Source organism: Otolemur garnettii, unplaced genomic scaffold (assembly GCF_000181295.1).
Source record: "Otolemur garnettii isolate 467f Iridium unplaced genomic scaffold, OtoGar3 scaffold00019, whole genome shotgun sequence".
NCBI lineage: Eukaryota > Metazoa > Chordata > Mammalia > Primates > Galagidae > Otolemur > Otolemur garnettii.
The window spans coordinates 5346481-5363155 of record NW_003852414.1 but is presented as its reverse complement, the minus strand read 5'-3'; the positions used below and the strand labels follow the sequence as shown (position 1 = coordinate 5363155).

The window sequence follows — 16675 nt, the reverse complement described above, 5'->3', positions numbered from 1 at the left end:
CCAAAACATTTTTCCTATAGAAAGAATGTTACTACGAGTCATTCCATTATTAGGCCAGTCCATAAAAAGCCTTGTGAAACCAGATGCCTAAGACTATTGTTTGAACTACACCAAAGCAAAACAACAGCCTTTCCTTTGGAAAATACATCATTTTCTCCCTCCCACCTCTACCAAGTCCCAGGGGAAAGGGCCTAGTTAGGGCTCTGTTCACCTCTCTGAAATCATCTCTCATATTCCCCATTGCCCACACTCCATTGTGCAGCCACCACTGAACTTCTCCAAGCTGAAGGCTTTCTCCCCTCCACATCTTTCTGTCATGCCTTTCTCCTTTTTGTAGGCTAGCTCCACTCAGCCTTCTTCTTGTTGTGCCCGAAATTTCCCCAAGTAACCCCCAGCAAACACTCCGATGTAAAAAGCAAGAGGTGAGCTTTATTCTAGCCCAGGCCAGGACTCTTTTGTCATGCAAGCCGAGGAAGAGCCCCAAACCCAGGGGTCTGGAAAGTTTTATAGGGTACAGAAAGCAAGAAGGGTGGGGTACATTTTTGATTGGTGATTGGTGATTACAGCAGTACGGGGAGGCTCTGGATTGGTACGGGCTGAGGGGTGGGGGATTTCATTAACTAGGGGTCCAGGGTGGTATGGAGCAACAAGGGTAAGGGTGGGGGGCCTGGAGTGGTATGGAGCAAGAGGGTGGGGTACACTCCTGATTGGCTGATCGGGAGGATTGATTTTGGGGAAAAGCCTGGGTTTGGGGGAAGCTGAAACTTATTATTTAAGATGGCGGTGGGGACTCAAAATGAGGAACAGAACTTAGGCAGTAAACAACAAAATGGCGCTGGTCTGGCCCTCTCATTGTCTCAGCTTAAACACTCTTCCTCAGGAAGGTCATCTCTTACCTTCACACTGAGTAACATGTGCCTGACCAGTGTGCTCTCCCATTACACTGCACTTCTCTATAACCGCACTTGTACTGTAATCACTCTGTCCATCTCCCCTATAAGCTCCATTGTGTCAGGGATTCATTTTATTATTTATTATTTTAATAGAGCTTAGAAGAGTGCCTGGCATTCTAAAGATGCTTAAGGTATACTTATTTATATGAATAAATTTTCATAAGAAAAGGCATTCAATGCCTTTTAACCTGATTTATGGGCTATTTAACCTGTTCTATGATCATTACCAAGGCAGTTTTCCAAAGAAGACTTACCTACTTCTGAATTTATACCTAGAGATTGTTCATAGGGATGTTGGGTGGTGCTGGCCCGGCTTGGGTGCCACCTCCTCATGCCCCTTATAGGAGCACTGCCAGGCTCATGCTGAATTCTAGTGGCCTGTCCCACCCTCTGGGCTGCCATGCCTGAGGGGGAAAAGACGTGCTATCTAGCAATCAAATGCTGCTTCTCAAATTTGTATCTCTAGACCTGATTTTTCTCTTGAGCTTAATATCCAAATTTCCAGCTGTCTATAATTTTATACCCAAATGTCCCACAAGGACTTCACCTCATGATCCAGATTCTCTCCAACCTTTCTTTTCTCCTGTGCTCCCCACTTCAGACAATGACATTATCATCTAGTCACTGGAGCCTCACATCCAAGTTATCTCACCCCTGCTATTTAAAAACTGGATTATTGATCAGTACGACTGGCATCACATACATTGGAGCTTGCTAGAAGTGCAGTCTCAGGCCCCACCCAAGACCTACTGAATCAGAATCTACTTTTCAACAAACTCTTCATGCAATTCACATACACATTAAAATTTGAGAAACACTGATCTATACAGGTAGTCCTCTAGGTGCAAACATCCAACCAATGAAAGACTCACACTTACAAATGGAAGCTTAAATTACCGTAACAGATAAATGTACTTTTTTTGAGTTACATACAAATTCAACTTAAGAACAAAGCTACAGAACCTATCTCATCCATAACCTGGTGAATTCTTGTAATTTCTTGTCTACTTCCACACACCTCTGACATCAAGTCTACATAGACAAATATATTCCCTCCCACCCATTTCTGTTATCACTGCTCTGATTTAAGCTTTGCCTCTTGTCTAGAACACTGCAATGGCTTCTTAGCCCACATTTTGGGGAGGCCCATCCTATCTTCCAATTGTTAAACCAAATAACTGGACAAATAGCATTGGTCTTTGATGAGAGGAGGTAGAGATTAAGTCTGCCAGCTGATTTTTAAAATTATGTATTTTATCACAAAGACTGTAATAAAGAAAAAAAAATCTGCAATGTAAAATTTTTTAAAAATTCATTTTCTGCATACTACTTTTCAAATGTTAATTGAAATTATACTGAATGAACGATTTTGTGTTTGGTTACAAAATTCTGTCATAAATTACATGCATAATTATACTTTCCCCAACCATGTTATTTCATCACCTTGACATACTGCAGTTCATTAAAACATTCACCAAAGTTCAATAATTTAGTTTGACATTTATTGAACAACTACTGTGTGCCAGACCCTGAGGCAGGACCTGACCATCCCAACCTCAAGAACCATCCAGTCAAGCAGGAGGGGCTGACTCATACACTCATGACTGCAGTGCAGTGCCAAACACAAATCAGAGAGGGCTCAGGCAGTGCTGAGTCAGTAGTGATGCCCCCAGGATCTGAGTGATATTCTCAAGGAACAGAGATAGTAAATAGGGGGCATAGAGGAAGAGTGGAAAGACCCCAAAGGATAGGACATTGAAAACCGCACAGCCTCTTCAAGGAAGGGCAGTGGCTGGGAATAGCTATAGCGTAAGAAACGCTTAAGAGTAAATAGTAAATGAGTAAAAGCTCAGTTCCTTAAAGTGGCTCCATTACTGGGAATTCTTTTCATTTTCAGTACTTTGGAGAAAACAGAAGAGGTAACGCAAGGTTGATTTAAAATGCATTTCTTTGATTACCAGTGACAAGTGAACATAATCCCACATTTTTATTACTCATTATCTGCTAAAATACTGTGTTTACTTATATACTAAATCTTGATGGCTCTTTTCTTTTTAAGTCTAAAAGAACTCCTTCTTCAGGTATTACAGATAATAACCTTAGTCACAGTTGATACAAGTATTTTCTCCTTTCTGTTATGCCACTTTTTCATTGTGAATAAGTCTTACATTTTATATATTTAAAACAGTCCATTTTTCCCTAGGTGAGTTTTCCCTTGCTCTGAATTATCAACTCACCAGAAATACGATGAATATTAGAACTAATTTTCAACTATTTTTCAAAACCATGATTTAAAAAATATTTAGTTCTTGATACCAGCTAGACCTGGTAATATCAGACATTAACCTCCCTCTTCCAATTCTACCCCCACTCCCTTTGCTAAGATATAGCTAGGGAACTCTCTTTCATACAAACTCCATGTTCACTTTAATTTACCCTTCTTTATATTATATAACAGTGTGGGAAGAGAGAAACCAGACCATGTGTCCTTTCCAGTATCTTTAAAGATGGCCTTATGACATTCACACCCTCTAAGAAAGAATTAAGAATATTTAAGGTCTATAAAATGGACAGAAAAACATTTACTTCGTGCATCAGCAATAAAAATACATGCTAATGTTAAAGTACTTGTGGATACTGTCAAAGCCCCCAAAACTAGAAACAATAATCCAAGTTTCTTTGAGGGCCTGGCATGTAATCGTCTTTTGCCTTCATGTTACAGAAAACAATTTTCAGATTAGAAAAAAGTTTTAGTCTGGTGTTTGCAGTTGAATGTATCTGACTCCTATGGAGAGTTTGGAAACAGTCGGAGGTTACTTCTTAAACTTCACACTGGCAGCATGCTATTGCTAGTCTGTGAGGAACCAGGGATCATAGGTGTCTTACAAGGTGTGGGGCCATCTTGTACAACAAAAATTTGTCCCACATTAAATGTCAGTAGTCACTGCACTTCAACTAAGGGCCTGATGGCCTGCAAAATGATTTGCTTATATTATTTAATGACAGAAAGTCTCCTGACTGCTATTTGTTCCATCTACCTTGCCAAATGTTTTACCATGACAGGGCTAGCCCCAGACAAGACTATGAGGAAGACTTGGCTGTATCAGATGTCTTGCTTACTTTTCCTATATATAGTCCCTCGCTTTACTCCCCTTTCTGGCCTGAATCCCTTTAACTAACATCCCAGGTAGCTCTTGGGCTTTGGCTACTCTCCTCACTCTAATCCACCAAACCCTGTTTCCTGGAAGTTCTTAGAAAATACCACACTAAGGTATTAATTTCATGAAAATACAATCCATTCCTCTTCTCAGGGATATCTGTGTTTAAGCATTAAATCAAAGATACCATATCTTAACCATCACCCTTATTACCACCCTGGTCCAAGCTACTACCATTTTCTACTGTAATTACCTCAGGAGACTCTCAACCAGTCTTTCTGCTTCAATCTTCCACCTCATTGTCTATTCTCAAAAAAGGTCTGACCTAAATGAAGTCATGGCCCAAAATTCTCTTATGGCTCCCTCGTTTACTCTGAATAAAAGCCAAACTACCTCCAATGGCTTGCAGAGGTCATAAATAATCTAAAATCAGGAAAGCTGGAGGATGAGCATACCAGGGAGAAAGAACAAGATTCCATTTTGGTCATGTTACATTTGCAATGCCAGGAGACATTCAAGGGGAGATGTCAAATAGGTGTCATCCCTAGGTCTTCAGAAAGGAACTTTAAGTTACATAAAAGGTTCTCACCTGGGAAAAGATAAATGTCCCCAAGGAGACATTTGGACCAAGGAGATATGTGGCAATATCTGAGGAAATGTGGGCTGTCATAACTGAGGTAGAGGGAACTCTACTGGCACCTAGTGGGTAGAGGCCAGAGATGCTGCTAAGCCTCTACAAGATAGCCCCCCCACAACCAAAAATTATCCAGCTCCAAATGTCAAGAGCACTGAGGATGACAAATTCTGGGTAAGAGATAATAAGAAAGACATATTCCAAAAGATCATATTTAACCAAAAATGCAAAGTGAAAAACAAGAGGACTGAACCTTGAGGAGCCCCTATTCCAGAAGTTACACAAAAGTGGAAGAACCAACATACAAGACAGGGAAGGGTCAACTAGAATGAGAAAAGGGAAACCAGTAAAGAATAGTGTGCCAAAGCCAAGACAAGAGTGCTTCCAAAAGGAATGGTCAACTGCATGGAGAACTGCTAAAATGTCAAATGACACTGGTAGGGGCTTAAAAGGTTTGAGAAGAACAGAAGAGGCAGGCAGTGAGGAGTGAATGATGTAACAGAGACATAGTTGAAGATTTCTTATACTATGAAAATTTTAAGGCTGCTGAATATATTAAAGTAAAAAAAAAAAAAAAAAAAAGCAAGTACTTGGCTCATCCAGTCCTGAGATGGGAGAGAACAAAGAGGTAAAAAGAAATTGAGGGAATTGGCAGAAGTATATATTATTTAAGTCAGAGCATCTAGGCCGGATGAGGAAGGGACTGGTAAGAGGAGGAAATTAATAAACAGAAATATGGGAAGGGCTAGCGAACTGCAAGTCTTTTTTTTTTTTGAGACAGAGCCTCAAGCTGTCCCCCTGGGTAGAGTGCTGTTGCATCACAGCTCACAGCAACCTCCAACTCCTAGGCTCAAGTAAGTGTCCTGCCTCTGCCTCCCAAGTAGCTAGGACTACAGGTCACCGCCACAATGCCTGGCTATTTTTTTTTGGTTGCAGCCATCATTGTTGTTTGGCGGGCCTGGGCTGGATTTGAACCCACCACCTTAGGTGTATGTGGCTGGCACCTTAGCCACTTGAGCCACAGGTGCCGAGCCAAACTGCAAGTCTTCATAAGTCATTTTCCCACATCAATAGATACTCTTCTCATCCATGCTTTTAATTGTCCTGTAATATACCATCTATTTTACTTTAATAAGAAAGAGCTACAAGAGATAACAAGTGTTGAAGAGGGTGTGGAGGAAAAAGAAACCTTGGACACTATTGATGAAAATGCAGACGGTGCAGCCATTGTGGAAAATAGTATGGAGGTTCCTAAAGAAATGAAAAATAAAACTCACACAACCCCACAATCCCTCTTCTGGATATAAATCACCATCTCATAAAGGTGCCTGCACTCTCATGTTCACTGCAGCATTTACAACAGCCAATATATAAACAACTGAAATGTCTGTCAACAAATGGATAAAGAAACAGTGATATATACATGTATACATAAAAAAATGGAATATTATTCAGCTTTTTAAAAGGAGATCTTACCATTTTCTACAACACAGAAGATCCTGAAAGACATTAAGCTGAGTGAAATAGGTCAGACATAGGAAGAAAAATACTGCATAATCTCACTTATTCATGGAATCAGAAGAAAAAAGTTGAATATACAGAAATAAAAATGGTGGTTATCTGGAGTGGGTTGAGAAAATAGGGCGATGTAAGTCAAAGGATACAAAATCGTAGATATATAGGATGAGCAAGTCTGGAGATCTAATGTATAACATGAGAACTATAGTGTATGTTGACTTATATCTGAGATTTTTATTAACAAAGTAGCTATTAAATATACTTGCCAAAAAAAGTATAACTATGAGATAAATAATGTTAATCTACTTGACTAATCATTTCAAGTAGAAATGTGTATGTATATCAAAATATGTTGTGCACCTTAAATATATACAATAAATAAAAAGATTAACAGATACCTTCTATTCGAATGCTGTTAATCAACCTATTTATTTTTCCAGATCATGATCAAATGGCATTTGTGGAAAGGACCGTGTTACTGTGAAAATATGGTAAATAATAGGCCTGGGTTAAAATATCAGCTCTTTCATTTTCTAATGCTATGACCTTGAACAATTTACCTAACATCTCCAAGCCTAAATCTCTTCATCTTATTAACAGATTATGGCAGTCAAAACACTGCTCTACCTCCAAGAATGTCCATATCCTAATCTCTAGAATGTCTGACCATGCTGTTACATGGTGTGATACTGTGTTATCTGCCATGTATAATGTGCTCCCCTGTATAATGCATACCCACATTTTGGTCCAAACTTTCAAGAAAAACTCTTTCATTTTAATTTTTTAAAGGAGGATGGAAGGTGCTATGCAATGGAATCTTCTTCTCTTGTAAAGGGTACAAAGTATGAAGCCAGTCACTGAGGAAAATCCAGGAGTGAGCCTAGGTGAGAGAGAACTGGATGACCTGAGTACCTGACCTCCCCTACCTGTCTCCTCCCGGCCCATCCTCATCCCCATATCCTCTTATTTCCTATTACCACCCACGTCTGTCAGTGGGAATACAGCCACACTTAACTCCACTGAGAATCCCGGAGGCTTATTTCCCAGGGCCTGCACCCTGGGCTCCTGAGGGAACATTCCTGCTCTTTCCAGGCTGTCTTGTCTCTCATGCAGCTGGTCCCATTCTGAGGCCCCCAGGAAATATGCTGAGAAGGAAGCCTTTTCTGACACCCCAGTGAAGTACTTTGCACTTAACATTTCTGTTTAGTGACTAGACAGTGACTTCCAGTAGCCATCCAGACTTTGGGCATTCAGTGACATCAGAATGAATGACAACAACCTTTCCCAAACTTGCAAGTCCTAAAAATCACCTGGGGGACTGAGTAATAATCAGACTCCTGAACCACACACAAATACACTGAATCAGCTCTCCAGGAGAAAGACCTGGATATCTATTCCATTAACAAGCATCCCAGATGGCTCTTCCTAATGATGAGTCTGGAAAATTAAACCAACTCACCACCTTGGGGGTTTGGACAAGTCATAGGTGCAAAATTAAACTCTATGGGTTCAAGTACCCATAAATCGTAAGTTTTCATGCTTCACTGCTGGGTACCCCAGCAGATAGAAACTTCATGGGAACTGAGGCCCAAGGTCACAACAGTGGACTACTTGTAGAACCAGGTCTCAGAACCCAGCTCTCCTAGACCCCAGTTCAAGGACATTCCTCTTCAACATAATGTCCTGGGGGCCTAAGAATGGGGCCAGCTGTGTGAAACAAGGCAGCCCAGAAAGAGAGGCATATTCCCTCAGGAGCCGCGGACAAGCAGGGCAGGCCCAGGCCCCTCACACCAGCTTCCTGGGAAATAAGCCTTCAAGATTCTCAGCAGAGAAGCTGTGGTCACATTTTCACCAATAGACAGAACAGGACTGAGAATAGGAAGTGAGAGGATATGGGGACAAGGGTAAGCCAGAGGGGACAGCTGGAGAGGTTGGGTACTCAGATTGTACAGAACAGTTTCACTTGCTGCCTGGACTCATACCCAGCTTCCCTACAGTGCCCAGTTCTGTACTTTGTGCCTCTCGTGAAAGAAGGAAGTGCCACTACACAGCCACTCCACCCCCCTTTCATCAAGGTCCCTACACTAATTGTCACATCACTATCAGCAACATGTCCACTTCCAAGATGAAGGCAGTGATGGTGTCCAGCCTGATCGGGGGGCAAACTAGAGGCTTCCCGAGCTAAGGGAGCAGCCAGGGAGGAAAACAGCATGGAGGTGGCACAATTACTGTATTCCACGGTATTACTTTGCATACAGATATTATTATTATTGCTTTCTAATGTTACTTTTAATACAAGAGCATAAATAAAAAAAATTATACAGATACAGAATTACTACTACTCAAGTATAATATACATCCTTATTTTTCCCTTAAAAACTTGGGCAAAAAAGTGCTCGTTGCATACAGCAAAATATGGGTATATACTTGGTCTTCGTCTGCTTTTCCTGGCATACAACTCCTAAAATCCTCAGAATCTCCAAAGTGATGTCTTTTTGTATGCTATGAGTTAACTGATGACTGGCAGCCCTGAGGTAATTTCAGGACTGAAGGTGGTCATGGGAAAGGCCAAGGCTAGATTAGGGTTGGGACTTTTAGTCCCATTTTCAAACCTTTAGGGAGTGAGGAAGGGCTATTGGTTAAGCTAATAACAAGTAGCCAATGATTTAATCAACCATCTTCACATAAAGAAGCCCCATAAAAACCCAAAAGAACAGATTTTGGAGAGCTTTCAGATCGCTGAGGTGGTGTGCCTGGAATATCCCTTTCCAAATGCCCCTTGCCTGTGCATTTCTTCATTTGTATCCTTTGTAATATCCTTTATAATAAACCAATAAACATGTTGTCCTGTGAACTATTCTAACAGATTATATGATCCCAAGGAGGGGATTGTGGGAACCCCACTTCATAGCAGATGACTCAGAAACACAGCTAAGACAACCTGGAGTTTGCCACTGGCAATGGGGGGGCAGTCTTATGGGATTGAGCCCTCAACCTGTGGAATCTGACACCACCTCCTGGTAGACAGTGTCAGAAATGAATCAACTCGTAGGACACTCAGCTGGCAGCTACTAAAGAACTGTTTGTTTGGTGTGTGGGGAACACCTCCCCCCCTCCAATTTAATCACAGAAGTCTTCTGTGTTGATTATTGAGTAAGATAAAAGAAAAATCCCTTTGAGTGCCTTTTCCATTCAATTGACCAGAAGGAATTAAGGTTGACATGGAATTATAGTTGTTAATCAAAGGACCGTAAAATAAGAAGAATATCCTGGATTATCTAGGTGGGCTCAAAGGGTCTTTAAAGGGGGGAAGACAGAGGCAGAAGAATCAAAACCACAGGGATAGCACAGTGAGAAACACTTGACCAGCCAATGCTGGCTTTAAGATTTTTGGAAGGAGACTATAAGCTAAGGAATGTAGGCAGCCTCTAGAAGTAGGAAAAGACAACAAAACTGATCTCCCTAAAGCAAGTGTCCGCAAACTACAGCCCATGGGCCACATGCAGTCCGCCAAGGACATTTACCCTGCCCACCGGGTGTTTTTGCCGCTGCTGCCTGTCCTGCTTAGCAGCCTACTCATCCCGGGGCCTGCAAGTCCGGCCCTCCAACAGTATGAGGGAAAGTGAACTGGTCCCCTGTTTAAAAAGTTTGAGGACCCCGCAAAGCCTTCAGAAAGAGATGCAACCCTGCTGGCACTGAGACCTATTTTGGGTTTCTGACCTCCAGAACTCTAAGATAACAAATCCACATTGTTGTTTTGTTTTGTTTCACAGCAGCAACAGGGAACTAATACACAGGTAAAATGAACCATCTTCGTAAGTTGTGATGATTAACCAAAATAACAAGGGAGAGGGGAGGGGGAGTGGGTGGAGGGAGGAGGATTGGAGGGATCACTTCTGTGGTTTATCTTACAAGGGTACAAGTGAATCTTTCTAAGAGTAGAATATGAACGTTTTAACACAATAACTAAGAAAATGACATGAAGGCTATGTTAACCAGTTCGATGGAAGTGTTTCGGATTGTGTGTGAAAACACCACACTGTACCCCAGAAGTGCATTAATGTACACAGTTACCACTCAACAACAACAACAAAAAAAGATTGGGAAAAAAACAAACAAACAAACAAAATAACAAATACAAAGTACTTAACAGTGTGCCTCGTGTACCACAGGAAGCATTTAAATACCTGCTATTGATATCATTAGTTCTAATACTACTAATAGCACTGAAACCAGACTACAGAAAGAACACTGACAAAGTTCTAGAATTTACTCAGCTCTGTGACCTAGATATCTTATTCAGCCTCTGTTAAGACTCAGTTTTTCACAAAACAAAATGAGAAGCCCTCGAATAGATGACTTCTTAAGTTCCTTCCAGCTCTAAAATTTTATGATTCTAAAACCTAATTCCTTAATGATACATTCTACTTATGGCTAATCAACTGATTCGGAAAATCCTATTAAATAAAAACAGTAGACCACGCAGTTTTCATTTTATGTTTCCATATTTTCAGTATTTTATATTGCTGAGTTATGGCCTTATATCACTAAGTCACAGCCTAAAAATCCATGGCCTACAAGGGAAAAAAAAACATCTAAGGCATCCCACTACTATTTAAAAGTCTTAACACTCAAACTAATAGTATCTTTTCAAATAACTCAAAATATACTCCTACATATTACCTCATTTATTCTTTTTCAACAGCTTTACTGAGACATCATTCACATACAATCTACTATATTCTTTTGTTGGTTTTTTTTTTTTTTTTGAAACCGAGTCTCAAGCTGTCGCTCTGGGTAGAGTGCTGCAGTGTCACAGTTTACAGCAACCTCCAACTCTTGGGATTAAGAAATTCTCTTGCCTCAGTCTCCCAGGTAGTTGGGACTACAGGCGCCTGCCACAACACCCGGCTATTTTGTTGTTGTTGTTACAGTTGTCACTGTTGTTTTAGCTGGTCCGGGCTGGTTCAAATCCTCCAGCCTCAGTCTATGTGGCTGGGGCCCTATCCTCTGAGCTACAGGCATCGCCCCATCTACTATATTCTTTTAAAGTATACAATCCAATGGTGCTAGTACAGTCACTGGGTTGCGCAACCACCAGCACAATTTTAGAACATTTCCATCATCCCCCAAATAATCTCCCTATCAATTAGCTGTCACTCCTCATTTCTCCCCTCCTACCCTCCCAGCACACTAAAATGCTTTCTGACCCTACAGATTGGCCTATTGGGGACATTTCATATAAACAGAATCACAAAATATACAGCTTGTTGTGTCTAGCTTCTTTCACTTGGCATAATGTTTTGAGATCCAATGCTGTTTTGACATATAATGCTATAGCGTATGTCAGTACTTTATTCCCTTTTAATGCTGAATAGTATTCCATTGTATGGATATACTATATTTTGTTTATCCATTCATTAGTTGCTAGGTATTGGGGTTGTTTCCACTGGTTAGCTATTCCTGATAGAGGAATAATGCCACTATGAACATTTATGTTCAAGTGTTTTCATGGATGAATGTTTTCATTTTTTTAGGTAGAATTGGAACTCTTAGGTAGCATATAGTTAACTCTTACATTTTAATCTTTTGAAGAGCTGCCAAGCTATTTTCTAAGTGACTGCCCAACATACACTACCAGCAGTATATGGAGTTTCTAATTTCTCCACATCCTTACCAACACTTGTTGTCTGTCTTTGATTACAGCCAACAAGAGGGTATGAAGTGGTATCTTAATGTGGTTTTGTCAACCATCCTTTCATGTACTTATATTAGCCATCTATAAATCTTCTTTGGAGAAATGTGTAGGCAGTTTCTTTGCCCATTTTTAACTAGGTATTTCTGCCTTTTCATTATTTAGTTTTAAGAGTTCTTTATAAATTCTAGATTATATAAATAAGTCCATTATCAGATAAATGATCTACAAGTATTCTATTCCATTCTGTACACTTAATCAAACCTTAATGAAGCTAGTTGCACTAGACAAACAAATTTTGTGTTGCTATCCCCATTTTACACAGAGAATTGGCATGCCACAATGATTAAACAGACTTGACAATTGCAGACTCAAAAGAAAACTTATACCTGTACTCCTGTTTCTATGAATTTAAAGGAGCCATATATTGATAGGAACGTTGTGATAGAACACCCAGAAGGCTCCCTAATTCAACCCTGAAGTTGTCCTTTCTATATATAACCAGACAATATCATTGCCACAGTTAGATCAAAGATGGTTCATTCTCTCAAAATCCTTGCCCTCACTAGAATCATAATCAATTCCTTTGTGGCAAACAGTCCTGACCAAGAAATTTTTTATCTTGGCACTTGAAGACCAACTCTCAAGTCAGAGGGAATGTTAAGAGTTTAATGTAATTGACAGTCTATTTTTTTTAATCCAAAGCACCAGACTTATTTTGCAATTTAGAACTACTTTGAGTATTGCTCTCATTAATATGCCATCACCTGGTTTTTATAAATCTTTTACAATGCAGCAAAGCTTAATGACAATTAAACTAAAAGAAGAAAACACTCGTATTTTTACCTTTAACCAGAAAAGCCTAATGATTTAGAAACTAAATTATGGCTAGTTCCTATTCCATGCTTAATACAAATGTTATAATAATTCCATCAAACATAAAAATACATAATTACAAAAACATGACAACTTAAAAAATGTAATTTTAACCTTTTCTGTCAAAGTATTCCTAATACAGGACAGAGGAACCTAATAACCCTGAAAGACAAACTCTAAGTGACCCATGCAAAATTTAAATTTCTTGATCTTTTGATTTTTTCCCTTAAAAATTATACACAAATGTTACATTCTAAACTCTAATACATCTGTTTTCTTTTGGTATAAAAAAATTAACATCCTTCATTAAGGTCATTAAAAAAATGTTCTGAGAAGGACAAATAAAACATATGGCATGTAATTAGAACTGTATTAATTTTTACTGCACAAATTTAGTAAATAACAGCCAGTGAGTAAAACTAACACTCAGGGAGATGCACTCTGCCTGCCTCACAGTTTTGAGTGCCCTGAGCACACCACTTTGTAACTGGAGGGTGCACATACCACTGCTTGGCAGATAGGTGCCCAAGGATTTAAGAAGGCACAGGCTGAGCCGAGAGAGCATGACCTAAGGTGATCCTAGGAATGGCCTGCTGCAAGCAAGGCAATGTCATAGCTCAATATGGGCCTTTTCTACACTGTGAACTAACAGCTGTCGCTTTCTGGAAGTGTCTCAGGGGTACTTGAGGGGTTAGAGGACAACTGCGAGTGGGCAGAGCACTGCACTCCTGACTCCCATTTCCTTCAGTTTCACCTGGTTGACACAAAAGACTGGAGTCTGAAGTCAGACTCTGAAAAAAAGGTCTTAAAACCTAGATCTAGAGGAAGTCTTGGTCAAGAAGATAATAATGTGCATCAGATCTGAAAGACAAGGTGAGGACAAAATGGGAGAATGAATAATGAAGTTGGTGAGGAACAGAGTCAAAAACAGGAAAGGGTGCGGTACTACATATAAGCCAAGGGTCAGGTCAGGCCTTCATCCACAGAAAAGAATGCCTATTGTAGAGTGGGTGCGTCTGCTTAAAGGAACAGCTACAGTATTCCCACCCAGAAGCACTCAACTGCTGAAATCTTAAACTCCAATATGCTACCTGCAGATCACAATCTCCATCTGGTCCTTCTAGCTCTCCAGATTCCTTAACTCCCACAGCCAATCAATTACCCAAAAAGTAGCCAGGGTGAGCCTTCGGAAAATAAAGACAGACCATGCGACTCCTCTGATTTGAGCCTTCCAATGTCTTTTCAAGACACTTGAATAAAATCCTAAATCTTACAGCAGCCCTAATACATCATCAGACAAACCCTGACAGGGCTGCACACGTGCTATTTTTTTACCCTGGAATGCTGTTCCCCAGACATCTGCTCTGCTGGCTCCCTGAGTGCATTCAAGTTTCTGCTCAGAGGTCACTTCTTCTGAGAGCCACTTCCCCAGTGACATTATTTAATATATGTACAGCATTTATATCACTTTATTCCTTACCCTTTATTGTTTTTCCTCTTAACATTTTCTTATTATATGAAATTATACACACTAGCATGTATATGTTTACATACATATGTTCATGTTTGTTCATCATATACCTCCTCACTAGAATTAAGCTCTCCAAGAGCAAACTTTGTTTTGATCACTGTTTTCATCTAAGTAACCAAGCACCTAGAACAGAGCCTAGAATATAAAAACTTAAGAAATATTTATTGAATGAATAAACCATACCTGATCTTAAATCTGTGTAAGCTTCTACTTTTTCCCCACTCCAAGCTTCATTTCTGATCCAATATAACTTAGGATCTGATCACTCAGCTTTGCTCTCCTAAATTCTCAACTTTCTCCATGGCTTTTCCTTCTTCCATACACACCCCCTAAACCAATCTAAGGGTTTCCACCCCTATACCTAGAGATCCCGGCTATAAAAAGCCTCAAAAACCTAAGCTGAGAACTCTACAAAGGCACAGCCCCCCAGCACAGTAGGCCCTTTTCACTGCTGTCATCAATCTTTTTGTGGGCTCCTAATCAGTAATTCTTTTACACCCCCACAGAATCAATTCCAAATTTACAACACTTACATCAAGCTTCCTAATCTCTCCTTCACTCAGCAAAGACAACACCTCCGTAGAAACAAAAGAGAGGTTATGGGTCAGACTCCCTCAATTTCCTCCACCCTCACTGACCAACAACCACATGCACCTTCCTGGCAGTGTGGAGGAAGGGTGTCCCTCTTCCTGCTCAAAGCTAACCTTCAACCCTCTTTCTGCAACTCAAGATAGCCACCTACTTAGGGGTCTGATGTAATCATTTGCCCACTTTCCCCCTCCACATCTTCAATTTCTCCTTCTTTTTTACCCCACTGCATATAAATGCTTAAACCTTTCTCATCATTAAAACAAATTAGCAAACAAAACTATCATACTTTCCCAGGCTTTATGTCTCTCTTCTCACTGTGTTACTTGTCCCTTTTCCTTCAGTCAAGAGGCTTGAAAAAAGGAGTTTGTTTCCACTGCTCCCCTACACACCATTCACTACTTCACAAAACTGCTCTCCCCAAAGCACAGATGACTTAACTGAAAACCCATTAAAAGTTTACTAAACCTCATCAATTTAATACCAATATCCTTAACTTTAAATTGCCTGTCTCTTGGCTTTGGTAACATTATTTGTTCTTGCTATTCTCTCCACATTTTTGGAACCTTCTTTATAGTCCAATTTGTTATTTATTCTATGATCTGAGAAAAGCCTCTATGCATGAGGTGTCAGTTCAAAACACAGGCTGTCTTAATCTACTCAAGATACCTCAACAACAGAAATTTAACTGGGTGGCTTAAACGTAACAGAAGTTTATTCTCTCACAGTTCTGGAGGCTGAGACATCACAGTTTCTTCTCTTTGGGGAAGAAACCCTGAGGAGTGTGTGGCTTCCTCAGCCCTACGCCTGTCTGGAATTAGCCACTCTTACCAGTGTAGCGCTTTACCCGCTGGGTCTCCTATGCTCATTGCATGCGGGCAGCACACCAAGATATCAGGTCCGGGGAGCCTGGTCCCCACTGATACATGTATTCTGCTTCCCTCAAACTGCCCCATCCCTCCACTGGCCTCAGAGTATCAATCAAAGTGGGGATAAGCCCCATCCTGGAGAAAAATGGTTGTGTGATGTTACACATTTAACACTATGAATTCTGTGCAAGTTCTCTACTAAACTCCCTGTAACAAAAAGGGAAATAGGTTTTCTGGCCTAAGCAGGGCTTGGTGTTGTGTTAATATACAAATCAGGGCTGATTTGAGAGATGCTTTTGAAACCTTGTATCACAATTAGTTGTACTTAGCAGAAGTCCTAGGGAAACCAAGGGTTACTTTAAGTTTCTGATCAAGCAATAGTCAAAGTTCAGGGCCACTCCCACCTTGGGGAGACATTCTGAGCCTACCTTCATAGGTGTCTGGTTGCCCAGACAAACTGTGCAGGGGAGTCATTTTGCCCTTGGTTTGGGGCATAGGCTTTTTCTAACAAGGTCAGTTTTTTCTTCGACACATATAAATCTAAATTTTGTCCTGCAATGCAAGATAGTAAAAAGGATCTTTGAAACACTTAAAACATGTGAAAAACACCATAATTAACCAGTAACAAACCCAACTATATACATAAGGCAATCCCTTATCAACATAAAGTATGTAAACTACAAGAAGAGAGAGAGAGAAACTACAGAGATCTATAGAAGTTACTAGGAAAGAGATAACTAGGAAACATTTGGGACAATTGAAAAGGAGAGAAGATAGTGAGAGCTGGGAGAGCACAAGTTTTCAGAGGCTCTCCCAAGTCCTGGGGTCAGAACCATTGCTGGGGACCCCAGGG

General features: G+C 40.4%; 1 protein-coding gene across 1 annotated transcript in view; it reads right to left on the bottom strand.

Moving 5' to 3' along the window:
- The window catches only part of ZNF438 (zinc finger protein 438), a 125367-nt gene extending 108961 nt beyond the window's left edge, over window positions 1-16406 (bottom strand). The window contains exon 1 of the mRNA XM_012803253.2: window positions 16251-16406. The gene's annotated coding sequence lies outside the window, so the exon portion shown is untranslated. The remainder of the gene's footprint in view (window positions 1-16250) is intronic.
- Window positions 16407-16675: the final 269 nt, after the last annotated feature.